At 40.0% G+C, this 17494-nt stretch overlaps 1 long non-coding RNA gene across 1 annotated transcript in view; it reads right to left on the reverse strand.

Moving 5' to 3' along the window:
* Nucleotides 1–13666, reverse strand: part of LOC127490630 (uncharacterized) — a 28515-nt gene extending 14849 nt beyond the window's left edge. Inside the window, exon 1 of the long non-coding RNA XR_007918877.2 lies at nt 13544–13666. This is a non-coding gene — a long non-coding RNA (uncharacterized lncRNA). The remainder of the gene's footprint in view (nt 1–13543) is intronic.
* Nucleotides 13667–17494: the final 3828 nt, after the last annotated feature.

Here is a 17494-nt window from a genome sequence, read left to right on the forward strand (position 1 = left end):
ATAGACTCACTGACAAGTCTACCGTGTGACAACTCTGAAAAAGGCAAACCCTGCCTATGATAATGCAGTATCCTGAAATATTGAGGATGCACAGTATTGAAAAGTGAATATTTTCTCTGGGAGTCCAAGAATTCACAGCTGTCTGGAGAAAGAATAAGACATTCACGAACAACCAGGAAAAGATATAGAGCTTGTGAAAACCCACAAGCATGAGTGGTTGAATTGGTTTGAAGGAAGAGCAGCTGGGGTTGTTCAGCGAAAGTGCTTAATATAACCCCAGAAATAGGCACTGCTGATGTATGAAGAAATAGGTATAAAGGTTGAGACTGGGTGCTAGTCAGAGGCAGGAACAACAGAAACAGAAGACCTTTCTCTCTCTCTCTCTCTCTCTCTCTCTCTCTCTCTCTCTCTCTCTCTCTTTCTCTCTCACTGTCTAACTCTGCCTTTCAAAAAAAGAAAAGAGAGAGAAAAGGGACCACTGAAGAGTGTAGTAACCCAAAACAATTAAAGACATGTTCACATTTTCTTTGCACTCTGATGGTTCCTCTTGAAAATATAAATGTGACGGCCAGTGATCTATTTTACCCACATTTTTAAGAAGAACTGGCACTCCAGTTGTCCCATGTTATTTTTAAAGATTTATTTTATTTATAGGAAAAACAGGGTAAGAAAGAAAGAGAGATAGAGAGAAAGAGAGAGATGGAGTGGGAGAGAGAGAGAGAGAGAGAGAGCATCTTCCATTCATTGGTTCACATCTCAAGAGTCCACAATGGAACTCAAAGCAAAACTTTGGTATGGATGCTACCCTGCTGGACCACAATGCCAGCCCCTTTGCACATAGTTTTTGACTGATTTAAAATGTGTCCATCTCCACAGGGGAGCGTATACTCTGATAGGGATCATTGTTTTTAGTGGTGTGGATTCAAAAGGGTCTTAAGTCTAAGAGCATTAGAAGGTGGGACTCTTCCCTAATGTGCAAATCAATGAGCCATATGAAGTTACATAATATGATGGAATAGGCCATAAGCCACCCAAAGTTCATTAGACTATAATCCCTGCAGCTCCACATTTAACTTGGATCTGAACTTAACTGTTAAATTAAAAGGGTCTGCATATTTTATGCTCTCCAGTGGTTTTATTGCTCACTAGAGACTTGCTATATTAAAAAGCACCAAAATTACTTCTATCAATTAACGATACTATACTTAAAGTCTAGATTAATTATTGAGTAGTTTTTGGAGCTACTGTGAGGAAAGTCTGAATTGAATAAAAATTTTTTCCTTGACTTATGTAAGTGAGAAAGTCACTTTCTATGTCCACAGTATGTCTTAATGATGAAGCAGTGGTACTGCTGAAAACAAGGTGTTTCTAATAAATTGCAAGAAACTGTGATTATAGGGATGAAAGGCAAAGTCACTGGCCACAAGGAGCGCTCTTCTAGTGGTTGATGTGGTAAAGAAATCAACTTTAAATTATAACTAAATATGCCAGTACTGCAGCAAAGCTGAACAGCATAGCTGAACAGCATAGCTGAGGTGTGCCCTTGGAGGAGACAAGAATGACATAGGGACAATCTAGATATCATACTTGACCTGAGTTTTGAAAGTGGTTAGAGGTTATTCAAGCAAGAAAGGGCTTGTGGATAGACAATGCAAGCTACAAAACCTATTCCACAGCAGCTAAGTATCATGAAATTAAGATGCAAAGGAAAATCAGCAGTTAGTTCTTCTTGGCTAGACTTGGGGTTGCAAGAGACAGAATGGCAGATAATTAAAGGACTTTTGCAGTGTTCCTAGGAGCTTAGGATCTGCCTGAAGACCAGGCAAGGCCAGGTGCATCTCCAGTGCCTCTGAAAGTTGTTAAATGCATAAATCACCTGGCTGAAGGGACAGTGGAAACTGAAACTTTGTTCAACTGTGTAAGGCAACCAAGCCTGTGACCTGTGTTTGCTTTTCTTTTTGTACAAAGCTATCACGGATCACTAACCATGTGCCTGGGGGCTCTCTTTACCTGAAAGTGCCCTTCTTTATGATTTGTAGTACAGACTAAGGTACTGTAGAAACCAATAAAGGCCTCAGAAAATGAAAAGAATATAGTGAGTGTATATTTTAGAAGGCAAATCTGGTAGCTGGTGTAACATGGGACAGGCAGAAAGACACTAGAAGCAGAGACAAGAGATAGTCAATTACTACAATTTCCCATGCAAACTGTGTTAAATTATTCAGTGAAAACAAAGAAGGGCACATTTTGCAAATGTCTGTATTGAGTCTTCTCTTCATGATAGTCTATCTGGGGATTCATTCTTCTAGGCTATATGCGAGCGTTAACACTCGTTCTCTGCTTCTCTCTGCGTGAGGACGCAGACCAGCCACTGCTGTCCCAAATGCACAGGTTTCACAGACACAGAACCTTGGCTGACAAAGATGATAATAAATCCAAACCCTGAAATTCTATGGTACATACAGAATTTGAGTGCTGAAGGTTTTGAGACAGCCTGATTAAGAAAGAATATAAGCTATAAATAAAAATTTGATAGAATGAGATGAATAATTAGAATGAAAAAATAAATCAAAGATTACAAATTAATGAGATGAAAACTATCATTGTATACATAAAAGTAACAAAGTATTTATATTAATGACTACCTGAAAAAAGTCTGTAGGAAATTTCCTCATTATTTTTAGTTACACATTTCTGATTGTATCTTTATTTAACATGGATTTATAAAAAAAAATTTCTGAGGAAAAATTAACAATGTCACTAATTGAGTCATTTTTAACATTACTGTTTATTTACTTGTGATTACCCACAAATAGCTTAGAAAAGCTTACTTTTTGTCAGTTCTGGTACCAGCTTCAGGAAAATGAGCTTGTGATCTAAATTTTTCAGCTGTTTACCTCCTCAAAAAGCAGGGTGGATACTTTTCCTCACAAGACTAAATGTGACTCCACTAGAGGAATACATGGTGATAATTTCAGAACTTCAGGAGTTATCACTCAACACTGCACAGAGCAGGCAGAGTTTCCCCTCCCATACTCTGCCTCCGTGTACCAGAGGAGTATCCTGTCGCAGAATGCTTTTGGGTGCAACACTGTTGGGTAATGATGCTGTGGGTGTCAGCTCAGGGGACCTGAGAATTGAGAGCATAGCTTGTAACCAACCTACTGAGGCCCTAAATATAAGCCTATAGCTGCCTCAAAGATGATTAAAATACAGGAAAATGTTCCAGAGGGGATAGTGGAATAGAAGAGAGAGCATTTTAATGGGTCACTCTAAAATTATTTTATTCTCAGGGTGGGTGTTGAGGTGCGATGGGTTAAGCCACCATTTGGGAGTCCTGAATCCCATATCAGAGTTCTTGGGATCAATCCCACCTTTGTTTCCAATCCAGCTTCCTGTTAATGGTCCTAGGAGGCAGCAAATTATAGTCTAAATCTTTGGGTCCCTGCTACCCATATTGGTAACTCAGACTGCCTTCCTGGCTTCTGCATGGCCTAGTCCTGGCTTTTGCAAGCATTTTTGGCAGTGAACCAGAAGATGGAAGATCAATCAACTGATCTCTCTCTCTTTCAAATTAATAAATAAGCTTTCATTTTGCAAATTTTACAAAAGCCTATCACCTTATGAACTCGTCATTAGCAACATGGACTTGACAGCACTGTTTTTTCACAGTCAGCCTGAGTTAAAAGAACATTTGGTTAGTCCTTCCCTGTCGGCCCAGAGAGCTATGTTAATGACAGCAGTCAGAGGAGTGGTTACTTGTCCCTGTGAACTGGGCTCTTAGGAAGAAGGGTAGGGTGAGCTCAACCAAGGATTGTGTTGAATTTCCATTGGATTTCACCCTTTATACATGCAAGACCCACATGGATTGCAGCAGCCTGATGTCTATTTTCATGGTACAGCACAGGATGAAAATTGTATGTTCTAAGAGTCTGCTTTGTGTTAAGTATAAAGAATAGTATTTTGCATAAATCATTTTTAATGGAGAAATCGTACGTGTTACTGGAACTCAGAATAATGATCATGCCTATTTCTAGATAGTTATAAACAAGAACTAGGAATTCCAATTCTGATTATCTGGCTCTAAACTGCAAAAACTAACAGTGACAATAATTAATAATAAATTTTTTAAAAGTAGCAAAGCTAATGATAACAATTAATTAGTAGAGTCTGTTGAGTTCCTGCAATGGAGTGCTTACGGTTCTTAATGCTTTGCATATATATTTGGTCCAAGCAGGGTCCAGACTGAACAGAAATAAGGAAGCTTCTAAAAGTTCATTGAACGGTAGAATTAAAAATAAAGCTTATTTTTCTGCAATTGTTTTTGAAATATGTATATTGCTTTTTCATAATACACATTCTCCATAAAAGTTTAGAACAGCTCTCTCAGTATTTGTGTAAGTTTGTTAGATACCCAGTTATGCAGGGTAAGAGGTTTAAATCCACGGTAATTAGGCGGGCTGTCTAGTCATTATGAAGGTAAAATGGAATTTTAATTCACTTTACTTAAAGGTCATGCCCTTAATCTAAGTTTTATGCTATTTCTTAAACAGACACCAAGTTGTATGAATCATGATTGCACAAGGAATGAAAAAATACAATATATGATTTCTGTCAGTCTCCCTTTTACCTTTGAATCTTAGAAGTGTACCTATGCATTAGGGTTCTCAGAGAAATAGAATGGGAATAGGGCCGGCACTGTGGCTCACTAGGCTAATCCTCCGCCTTGCGGCGCCGGCACACCGGGTTCTAGTCCCGTTCGGGGGCGCCAGATTCTGTCCCGGTTGCCCCTCTTCCAGGCCAGCTCTCTGCTGTGGCCAGGGGGTACAGTGGAGGATGGCCCAAGTGCTTGGGCCCTCACCCCATGGGAGACCAGGAGAAGCACCTGGCTCCTGCCATCGGATCAGCGCGGTGCGCCGGCCGCGGTGGCCATTGGAGGGTGAACCAACGGCAAAAAGCAAGACCTTTTGCTCTGTCTCAATCTCTCACTGTCCACTCTGCCTGTCAAAAAAATAAATAAATAAAAAAGAATGGGAATAGGTGAACATAAGAAGGGACTATTGTCATTATCTGATGTGATTTTGGGGTCAAGGAACCCCAGAGTGCTCTGACTTCCACTTGGAGACCCAGGAAAGCTGATGGTATGATTTAGTCTGAGAGCCTAGAAGGGAGAAGAGTAAGGGTGATGCAACAACCAGTTTGGTATAGTGACTTTTTTTTTTTTTTTTTTGTGGATAGTGAGAGACAGAGACAGAGAGAAAGGTCTTTTGCCATTGGTTCACCCTCCAATGGCAGCCACGGCTGGCGCGCTGCGGCCGGTGCACCGCGCTGATCCGAAGCGAGGAGCCAGGTGCTTCTCCTGGTCTCCCATGCGGGTACAGGGCCCAAGCACTTGGGCCATCCTCCACTGCCTTCCCGGGCCACAACAGAGAGCTGGCCTGGAAGAGGGGCAACAGGGACAGAATCTGCCGCCCCGACCGGGACTAGAACCTGGTGTGCCGGCACTGCTAGGTGGAGAATTAGCCTATTGAGCCTCGGTGCTGGCTGGTATAGTGACTTAAGAATCAGGCGAGGGGTTAAGGGAGGGCGGGGGTCCCTGTTTTGAGTTCCAAAGTCTAAAAGCCTGAGAAATAAGAGTTCTCTTTTCCCAGGGCAGGAGAAGGTAGATGTCCCTGCTGAAGAAGAAAGAGAGAATTCCCCTTTCTGCTCCAGTTGGACCCTCAGAGGACTGAATGATGCCTTGGTGTGGGAAGATGTTCTTTGATAAATCTCCTGGGGGCCAGTGTTACAGCACAGCAGGTTAACACCCTGGCCTGAGGCGCCAGCATCCCATGTGGGCGCTGCTTCACTTCTGATCCAGCTCTCTGCTGTGGCCTGGAAAGCAGTAGAAGATGGCCCAACTCCTTGGGCCCCTGTACCCGCGTGGGAGACCTGAGGGAAGCTTCTGGCTCCTGGCTTCGGATCGGCAAGGCTCCGGCCGTTGTGGCCAGTTGGGGAGTGAACCATCAGATGGAGGACCTTTCTCTCTGCCTCTCCTCTCTCTGTGTAACTCTGACTTTCAAATAAAAATCAATCTTTAATAAAAAAAATAAATCTCTTAACTCAAGTGCTTATCTCTGTCAAAAACATCTTCACAGACACACCCAGAAATAACATTTTACAAACTATTTGCATATCTCTTAAACCAGTTTTACTTGATAGATAAAATTAACCATCACAAACTGTTTTTAAATAGGCACTGCGTGTCCTGGTTGCCAAGGCCAAGGCTCTGCTGATTCTGAGTAGATCATAGCAGAGGCTTCTGACAACCCAGAATGCAGGAGCAGGCCCGCCTTGCTGTAATTTTCACCTTCTCTGCAAGCCTTTACAAGAGAGAGAAGCTCTGTGCCAGCAACCACCTTCTAAGACAGCTAAATAGAGCCAGTTCTCACACCTGACCGGCCAGCACTAAATAAGCAAAAAGTCTGGGCTGTTCGGAGAACCCACAGGGAGATTCATGCTGGCAGAAATATTATGTTTGATGTACTTCCCTCTTGAGAAAACAGCTGGGTTGCCTAGTTGTGGGTCTCTCCTACAGTTTCCTCCTAAACAGATATTGCAGGCTGAGAAGGGAGACAATCACTGGCATGCTTAAACTAAGCAGTGGAATCCAAGAACTGTTGGTATAATTGTGCATGAAACCATGGAAAACACAAAAAGTTATATTAGCTGTGACTTTGGGGAGTGAGAAAGCACATGCTGACAGTCACTGAGCTCATTCAAATTCTTCTGGCCACAATGCAAGGCACACGGAATAGAAGTCCTGATGAAACCTGTACAGCAACATCCCTGGTTCATAAGTGAAAATTCTGGCTTTCAGGATGATTGACCATATTTCTCAAGGTCACACTGATCAGAGGTGGCATAGTTGAGTGGGCAGCTTGATTTGGATTAAGGAAAACAAATAATGATGCCTGGCACTTGAAAGTTGGCTGGCTCTCAGAGCCTGACCAGGGTTCTCTCATAAACTATCTTCCAGAACTCCATCTTCAGACAAGATTATCATGAAACCATGATACAGTAAGAAAACTCAAATCCACTTTACAATTTTGTGTAAGCACAATGTCCCAATACACCATCACAAAATGCCAAATAGTCCCTCGCTTTCTCAAAAATAGAAGACCATTATTTCCTTAGCAATTGTTTTGTCTTTGTTCCAGTCAGCCCTCCACATAGATTAGATTGTTGGAGATAACCAGTCTGATTATTGTCCCTGACAGTTTGAGAGTATTTCACCTAGAGCAAACTCACTTGTCCTTCAACCTTCCCCATATCAACCAATCAAAGCCCTGAACAATAGGATTTTTCTATCATTGTCTTCCTGATTTTAAATGGCTTTAAATTTTGTGTGCTGTTCCTCTATGCAATAGTTATGGAACACAGTTAGTTCAACAACAGGTGTGCTACTGGTAGCTTTTAGCCAATTAACAATCATCTTCACTGTTTCAAGATGTAAAGTCCATGGTGGGTGCTGTTTAAAATATGGGATGGAAAACTGTATGTTGTTTGGTATGCATTAGTCCCTGTGTGTGAACTTAGACAAATTCCAGGGCATTGAAAGAAACAAAAGATTCCTAATACAGAAAATACATGGTTAGGCAGTTGGATCTCCAAGACCTTCCTGGTCTAAGGACTTGATCCATTTAAAGGTATTTTTTTTAAAGATTTATTTATTTATTTGAAAGTCAGAGTCACACAGAGAGAGAAGTAGAGGCAGAGAGAGAGAGGCCTTCTATCTACTAGTTCACTCCCCAAATGGCCACAACGGTTGGAGCTGCACCCGCCCAAAGCAGGGAGCCAGGTGCTTCTTCTGGGTCTCCCACGTGGGTTCAGGGACCAAAGCACTCGGGCTATCTTCTACTGCTTTCTCAGGCCTTAACAGAGAGCTTGATTGGAAGTAGAGCAGCCAGGACTTGAACCGGTGTCCATATGGGATGCCGGCACTTCAGGCAGAGACTTTACCTCCTACACCACAGCACCTGCCCCAATAAGGGCATTTTTTTTATACTTTTGATTTGCTTGGGCCTGCTTAGGTGACCAGGCTGTTTTAGTATTTGCATTTAGCAGAAGATAATAATGAAGTGTAGAGAGCCTAAGAGGCAGGGCCACTATTCAGCAGCTAGCACATCAGAAGACCTGAGAAAGAAATGAGAGCCACTGTCCAAGATCAGAGCATAATGCAATGGGTTTCAGAGATGGTAAGAGCAGTTCACAGGAACTGAATCTTCTCCTTTCGTCATCCTTCATGATAACCATATCTATTAATTTTCATATATTTTTCATACTGCAAAATGAGTGTGCAGAAAGGTTAATACATTTGCTGCTGTTATTGGTTGATGAGTGATAGAACTCAGGGTTGTACTTGGATGGGAGAATAACTATCTATGCCTTTCACTCATGTGTTTTATTGCCTCTTAAGCAGAACTTGATCCAGGCAAAGGAGGAAGACTTTGTCTAACAGAGTATTCCACATCTATGTTAATTTCATTATGTTATTTTAATATCTCAACACTCCTATGCTATAATTCATATTCATATAAGCATTTACTGGTGAGAACACCAAGGCACAATCATTAAGCAACTCGTACAAGGTCACACATTTTAGAATGTGGCAAGCCCAAGGCTTGAATCAGAGCAGCACTGAGGGTGTGAGGCATGAGGCACAGCAGGTTATGCCATGGTTTGGGATGCCCATGTCCGTTATTCAAGTGCAAGTTGGAATCACAGAAACTGCTGCTTGTAGTCCAGCTTCTTAAATGTGTCTAGAAAAACAGTGGCTGATGGTCTAAGTATTAGGTCCCTGCCACCAGAGTTGGTGACCTAGATGGAGTTCCAGCCTCCTAGCTTTGGCCTGGCCTAGCCCCCGATATTGCAAGTGTTTTTCTCTCTGTAAGGTTCAGCCCTGGAAATTGCAGTCATTCTCCCTCTCCCTCTCCCTCTCCCTCTCCCTCTCCCTGTCCCTCTCCCTCTCCCTCTCCCTCTCCCTCTCCCTCTCCCTCTCCCTCTCCCTGTCCCTCTCCCTCTCCCTGTCCCTCTCCCTCTCCCTCTCCCTCTCCCTCTCCCTCTCCCTCTCCCTGTCCCTCTCCCTCTCCCTCTCCCTCTCCCTGTCCCTGTCCCTGTCCCTCTCCCTCTCCCTCTCCCTGTCCCTGTCCCTCTCCCTCTCCCTCTCCCTGTCCCTGTCCCTCTCCCTGTCCCTGTCCCTCTCCTTCTCCCCCCCTTCCCCCCCCCCCTTTCTCCATCATGCTGGCCTCCAAATAAATAAACAAATATTTGTTTTAAAGGTAGATCAGAGGATACATATACTGTTTCTAATTGTGATCATCAATTCATTCGGTATACTATCTATTAAAACCTGTGTTATAGACGCTGCGATATATACCACATCACCCTTAATTTTTATAGCAAGACTGTGAAGTACATATCACCATTACCTCATTTTCACAGATCAAGCCACTGAAATAGGTAGACAATAGACCTACATGTACTATGTTCTGCCTGAGATCATATATGGTGTCTTTTCTATGATCAGAGGCATAATATGAACAAACTGATGTACTGAACAATACTACAGAAAAGTAACTTTTAAAAAAATTGTTTTTATTTTATCAGAAAGACAGAAAAGGAGACAGAAAGAATCCCTCCATCTACTGGTTCACCACCCAAATGCCCACAACAGTCATTATGGGGACATGCCAAGATCAGGAGCCAAGGACGCTACATGAGTCTCCCACACGGCTTGCAGGGACTTGCTTCCTTCCCAGAGTGTGCATTTGCAGGAAGCTCCATCAGAAGTAGAGCTAGGACTCAGACCAGACACTCTGATAAAGGATACGTATATACCCCATGATGTATCTTAAAAACTATGTCAAGGGACCAGCACTGTGGTGCAGCTGGTTGAAGCCCTGGTCTGCAGTGCTGGCATCTCATATGGGCACCAGTTCAAGGACCAGCTACTCCATTTCCAATCTAGCTCCTTGCTAATGTGCCTGGGAAAGCAGTGGAGGATGGCGCAGGTACATGAGCCCCGGAATCCATATGGGAGACCCAGAAGAAGCTCCTCGCTCCTGGCTTCAGCTCAGCTCAGCTCAACTCAACTCCAGCCATTGCAGTCATCTAGGGAGTGGACCAGTAAATGGAACAATCTGTTTCTACCTCTTTCTGTAACTATGTCCTTCAAAAAAAAAAAAAAATAAACCTTAAAATTAAGTTATGTCAAATGCATGCCCAAGTTCCTTATTTTATCTATAAGACTTAGCAACATGTACTTAAACAAAAATAACTAATGTAGTGATCAAAAATGTTTAAACTACCATAAGTTGCAAATGAACCTTTGCTTTAGTAATTTACTGAATTCTAGTTCAAATTGATATGAATTTCTTTCAAAATTTGTCATTAAAATAATTCAAACTTTTATTGTCTTCTATCATTCCAACTGAACTTTTATATTACTATAATGATCAATAGTGGAAGGGCATGTTTATTTATTTATAGTTATATTAATTTAACAAATCAATGCAATATCATGCTTCTCCAGCCACTTGGTAGTCTCAATACCTCCAAGGAAACTGACTTCAAAAAATAAATGGCTGTCAAACAGAATTGTAGGAATTATATACTGCTGCATTTTTAATGATTCTGTGATTATTTAAACCTTTCTTTTTTGTGAGTAAATTTGAACAACTTTTGATTTGATTATTGTTTAGCCTTTGCCTGTTTCCTGTTGAAATAAGGTCTTTTTATTTTCTTTGTTGAATTCTTTGTATAGTAGGAGGATTAAGCCTTTGACTATCATGCAAATTAAAGACATGCATCTCAAAAATATTAAGTTAAAAATACTGAAATTACTTACTTTAAATCTTGATATTCTAACTCCAGGTTGTTAGCACATTGAGTCACCTGCAACTTGGAGGAGAAATTTTATCCTTGAACTTTCTACCAGAGAAGCTTCTTGCTGAGATCTGTATATATAATGAGAATTGACTTTAAGTTCAGATTTTCTTGTACTCAAATTCTGGAATGACCTTTTCTTTCACTTTTTGAAAGAATATAGTATTGGAAGTTTTAACAAGTGAAATTAGGGAGAAGAAAGAAATGGCGTCAAAATCAGAAATGAAATCAAATTATCCATGTTTGCAGATGACATGAAGATCTATATGAAAAGACTAGACCAAAAAACTGCTAGAATCGATAAGCCTTTCAGTAAAATTTCAGATTACAAAATAAACATACAAAACAGTAGCTTTTTGCATGCTAATGATGAAATTTCAAAGAAAACCATTCATAATAACCAGTAAAAAAAATCAAATATTTAGAAAGAAATTTAACAAAAGAAGTGAAAGATCTCTACAGTGAAAATTATGAAACATAGATGAAAGTACTCATCAAAGATACAATCAAAATGAAAAGGTATTCTTTGCCCCATGATCAGAAGAATCAATTCATTAAAATGTCTACACTACCTAAAGCAATCTACAGATTCAATGCAATCCCTATCAAAATACCAATGACATTTTTACAGAACTAGAAAAAGCAATCCTAAAAATCATATGGAATCATAAGGCCCAAGATAGCCAAAGTGATCCCAAATAAGAAAATTCAAGCTGGAGGAATCACTGTACCTGACTTAAAAGCATACTACAAAGCTCTAGTCATCAAAACAGCATAAAAACTGATATTTAGATTAATGAAACAGAACAGAGATACACATACATGCAGCCAGAAATTACTTATCATACAGAAATTAATCCACATACATACAGCCAGCTGATTTTTCAGACCATACAGTGGAGTAAGGATAGTCTCTTTAACAAATGGTGTTGGCAAAACTGGATGTACATATGTAGAAGAATGAAATTCAATTCACAACTCTTAACATATACAAAAATCAACACAAGTTGGATCAAAGACTTAAATTTAAGTCCTGAGACTATGAAATTGCTGGAAGAAAACTTACAGGAAACATTACAAGACATTGGTATAGGGGTGACTTCTTGGATAAGACCACTAAAGCACAGACAACAAAAGCAAAACTAGTACATAAGACTATATCAAGCTCAAAAGATTTTGTGTAGAAAAAGAAATGATCAGTGGAGTCAAGAGACATCCAACAGAATAGGTAATAATAGCTCCAAACCACCTATATGACCAAGGATTAATATCCCGAATGTATCAGCAACTTCAAAATGCTCAACAACAATAACACAAACAATACGGTTGAGAAATGGGCAAAGGGCTTCAATAGGCAATTTCAAAAATCGTAATGAGATATCATATCACCCCTGTCAGAATGGTTAAAATCCGAAACACGGAAAGAGCTGGCGCCGGCACCCCAGGTTCTAGTCCTGTTTGGGGTGCCGGATTCTGTCCCGGTTGCCCCTCTTCCAGTCCAGCTCTCTGCTGTGGCCTGGGAAGGAAGTGGAGGATGGCCCAGGTCCTTGGGCCCTGCACCCGCATGGGTAGACCGGGAAGAAGCACCTGGCTCCTGGCTAAGGATCGGCGCAGCACAGGCCTTAGCTGCCATTTGGGGAGTGAACCAAAGGAAGGAAGACCTTTCTCTCTGTCTCTCTCTCTCTCACTGTCTATAACTCTACCTGTCAAATAAGAAAAATAAATAAATAAAAACACGGAAATAAACAAATGCTGGCAAGGATGTGGATGAAGGGGAATACTTATACACTGTTGGTGAGAATGTAAATTAGTGCAGCCACTGTGAAAAACAGTATGAAGATTTTTTAAAAAAGCTAGACATAGATTTGCCAAATGATCCAGCAGTCCTGAAGTAGGCAGACATACATGTTAAAAATCGATTAGGTTTGTGAGCTGGAAGACCACGCCTTCACCACGCCCCTCTGCAACCTCATGCCCTACCTGATATCTTCACCACGCCCCTCTGTGACCTCATCCCCCCTACCTGGCAACACCTGGGTGCCCATCAGCCAATCAGGTTAATTAACCACTCCTCTTTGGAAGTGGGTTAAAAGCCTGGGACATGGTGTGTCCGGGCCCTTCTCTTCTTCCTGGCCTTTTGCAAGGAGGAGGCTTGCTGTAGCCCTGCACTTCCAGGGAGCGTGGCCTTGGGGCCACACGCCCTAGGCTTCTTGGCCTCAATGCTCCCCCACATGGCTGGTTTCTGATACTTGGTATGATCCAAGATTTACCTCTCTCTCTTAATAAAGCTCTGACTGTCTTATGCATCTTTCGCATTAAATAAAAGCTTAAAACGTACCATGCTGCCTTGTTTATCTGTGCCAGTATTTAGAATTCTTCTCTAAATATTAGGCAAGAACCCTCTTGGGCTTATTAATGTTGGGGATTTAGTAATAAGCCCGTGGTGAAATTGTATGGCACCCCAAATTCTGGTAGCACATGTGGCACCCCAGATAGCACTTCTGGGGAACTTTAAGGGGCCGCATTTTTTTGTAAATTTTAGGGGGTCATGTCAGATTTCAGTCCCACTACTGGGTATATACCCGAAAAGCTTGAACACAATATAGCAAAGAAATACCTGCTCCACCGTGTTTATAGCAGCACTGTTCACAATAGACAAAATTTGGAACCAACAAGCTGTCCATTATTGTGGTGAAATGAGAAGGCCATGCCAAGATGGCTACTGGCAAGTGAGCATCAGTTACTCAGGAATGGCTTCAAAACCCACCTGGCAACGGAGCCTGCCTGGCAACAGGCTGTGATTGGTTAGGGCATTGACCGCCCCTTGACTGGATTGGCTGCCTTGGATATTTAAGCTGCTGTACCAACTGAAATAAAGAAGTCTGCGGGCTGCTTGCCTCTGCCCTGCCTTCATCCGACTCCCGGGGTCCGTGTGGTGACTCCGTGCCTCTTGCTCCCACTGTGCTCCTCCTCTCAGAATGAATCCACAGCAACACGTTATGATTAGAATGGATAAAGAAAATGTGGCATATATAAATAATCCAATATTACTCCGCTATAAGAAGAATGAAATTCTATCATTTGCAGCACAATGGATACAACTGGAGGACAACATGTTGAGTGAGATAAGCTTGACCTATAAAGACAAATACCACATGTTCTCCTTTATATGTGACAGATAAAATTCACAAAACAAACAAAAATGAAGAAAAAAGTAAGAAATAATTTTGTGTATCAGTATTGCTGCAAATACAGCTTCATAAAACTTTGTTTTATAGATTTATGAAACCAAAGGTTAAGTATGTTATACTATTATAGTTTTATTTCCCCTATAAAGACTTCTTGGTACTGGGAAAACAATAATTTAAAAAAATAAACTAGACTGAATGCAAGTTAGACAATTCCCTTTATAAAATGTAACACTAAAAGAATATCTTGGTGTAACTTTTATTTGACTTATAGCTTCAATAAATTTAAAAGCTTATAAAAATATTATGTCACTCAATAATAAAAATAGCAACCACTGAATAATACTCTTTTCACAGAAGAAACAACTTTAAAGACCAAAAATATCTGAAATAATGCTCAACATCATTAGCTATCAAAGAAATACAGAAGATGAAAATTATCAACACTATTAATTAGTCAATGTATGAAGTATGTATACATAGTTAATCACTCATCAACTCCTTTTATTATTTTCTTTGGTATTTAAATATGAGAAAACAGATAAACAAGAATGTTGTAGTAGCTTTAATACCTGAAAACTAAAGCCAATCCAAAATATTTAAGAAAGGGGAATGGACAAACAGATGGTAATATATTCATGTGATAGAATAATGTTATCAACAAAAAGGAACATACTATTGATTTATGCAGTGGTATAGATGATTCTAAAAATATTATGCTTAGTGGAATAGAGACACAAGAAAGCACATTATTGGTACTTTAAGAATTTATATGAAATGTTGGAACAAGCAAAACTAATCTATAGCTATAGCAAGCAAAAAAAACATTTTCCTGTAGGGGGGAAGTTGGGTTGAGAATAGAATGGAAAGAGTTATGAAAGTCCTCATTAAGTGAAGAAATCCTTTTCAGTATTTTCTCCCTCTATTACTTCTGTTTATGCTGATACTTAGAAGTATTAGAATTTCAGTCCTTACTAGAGTCCTAGTTAATACTAATTTTATACTAATATTTCTCATCTTTTAATTTACTTCTTTTAAAATGTCATGGCATTTGGGGACAGACACTGTTTACTAAATCTTCATTTTACCTTTGAAATGTCCCATTGTTTTTGGAAGTGATCACTAGGATAGTAATAAGCCTACTTTGGATATGTGCCTGTTTCCAGTTCCACAACCCCTCCAGCTTTGCCTCTTGGAACTTTACTAGTCCCACAAGTGAAACAAGAAATTTTGATTAGATGCATTCTGAATTGCCTTTCAGCTCTGAGATTTTACTGTGTCACTAACCCCTGGGAGCTTTTACTCCCAGCTGTCATGAAAGATTGCCAGGGTCATTAAACCCTTCTCAATGGCTAATTCTTCCCCAAGAGACCCATAGACTCTGGGGCAATGAGAGTGCAAAGAGGATAGAATTGGATCAAGGTGCCTGCAATGATCCTGAGAACAAAATTGACCTTCCTTTTGACCTTGAGAATTATTTACTCCTGTATTTGAAATCAGTAATAAGAATTCATTATAGCTTAATTTTAAACATTTGCCTTCTTAGCTAAACAAAATTATTTAATAGAAGGAATAAACTGGTTTAGAAGCCAGAAACTTCCCAGAATTGACACTTGTGCAAATTTGGAAGTTTAAGCAAGATCCTGCCACACATAAGGGAAAGGAACAGAGAAGAACCTGAACTGGCTTCACTTGTATAATTTGTAAGATGTATTACCAATACTACATGGTCCTATAAATCATTTATGTGGACTTTTTTCCCTTAACAATATAGGGTAACTATTTGTGCAACATATTGAATTGGGTGTTATAAATAATCTACAGATATTTAAAGTTTATGAGAGCTTGTAAATAGATAAATAAATACTACATCATTTTATTTAAGGGGTTAACCATCCATGAGAGTCCTATAACCAATCAATGACAAATACCAATTTATGATTGTGCAATCTTCTTTACCCATGAGTTGTATTGTTTTAAATATTTTATTTATTGCTTTGAGAAGCAGAGTTACTTGCAGAGAAAGGGAGAAATGGAGAGAAAGGTCTTCCATCCACTGGTTAACTCCACAAATGGCTGCAACCACTGGAACTGGGCTGTCTCAAAGCTGGGAGACAGGCATTTCTTCCTGGTCTCCCATATGGGTACAAGGGCCCAAGCACTTGGGCCATCTTTCACTGCTTTCCCAGGCCATTGACAGGGAGCTGGATCAGAAATGGAGCAGCCAGACTCAAACTGATGTCTACATTGGATGCTGGGGCTACAGGCAGAGGCTTAACCTACTATGCCAAAGTGCCAGCCCTTTGTGTGGACTTCTGAAAAACTATTACCTTTATAGCCTTCAACCTAGTTAATAGATCATTCGGCAGCAGGAGTTTAGAGTTGGATGTAAACCTGAAAACATGTAAGCCTGAAAAAGAGGCAGAATTTGACATGGTGAAAAAAATCAAAGACCAAGACAATCAACTGAAAACACAAGGTTAGTTCGGTAAAAATCTTTATGCTTTATCTTTATCTTTTATCTTTATCTTTCCTACTGCATGCACACACACACACACACTCACACACACATACACTAACAAAAAACACAGAAGATTAATGTTTATAATACAGTTTCAAATCTGATTTCCCTGGAGATTCTATATACCCTTTCCATATTGTTCATCACTGATATTTCCTTCATCTTACAACTCAGGAAAACCTTATTAAATTTTCAGGAATTTTAGAAGCTGGTTGTTAAACACTATCATAATCAAACATTATATTATACAAACATAGAAAATTTAATGAACTATGTGTGTGTTAAAAACCCAGGTAGATTCCAAAATCCGTGTATGTCTTTTTGATATTTATTTTTATGGTATGATGAAAATGCTATGTGACAATGATAGGACTGTACCAACTCCATATTTACCAATGTGACTCTAGTAGCTTAAAATAGGCCACTATGGAAGTTTGTACAGAAACTGGAAGATGCTACAAATAAGAGCTTCATTTATTGCTTTGTTTATTATATAAATATAAAAATTTGCTACAGAAAAAATGAATAATGCAGATTAAACTTAAAAATGTGTCTGTGCACAATTATTACATGGTGAATAGCACAGAACATTGAGGATGTATTCATCCCATATTAAGCAATGCTTTTAAAATTTATTTAATTTTTAAGTTATTTGAAAAGCAAATAGAGAAGGAGAGAGAGAAATACATAGAGACAGGGAGAGAACTTCCATATGTTGGTTCACTCCCCAGATGTCCACAATATCCCTGGATGGACCAGACTAAACTCAGGTACCTGGAACTCCATCCATTTCTCCTATGTAGGCAACAATGACCCACGTACTTGAGCCATCACTTCTTGCCTTCCATAAAAGCACATT

This window comes from Oryctolagus cuniculus, chromosome 6, assembly GCF_964237555.1.
Source record: "Oryctolagus cuniculus chromosome 6, mOryCun1.1, whole genome shotgun sequence".
Lineage (NCBI taxonomy): Eukaryota > Metazoa > Chordata > Mammalia > Lagomorpha > Leporidae > Oryctolagus > Oryctolagus cuniculus.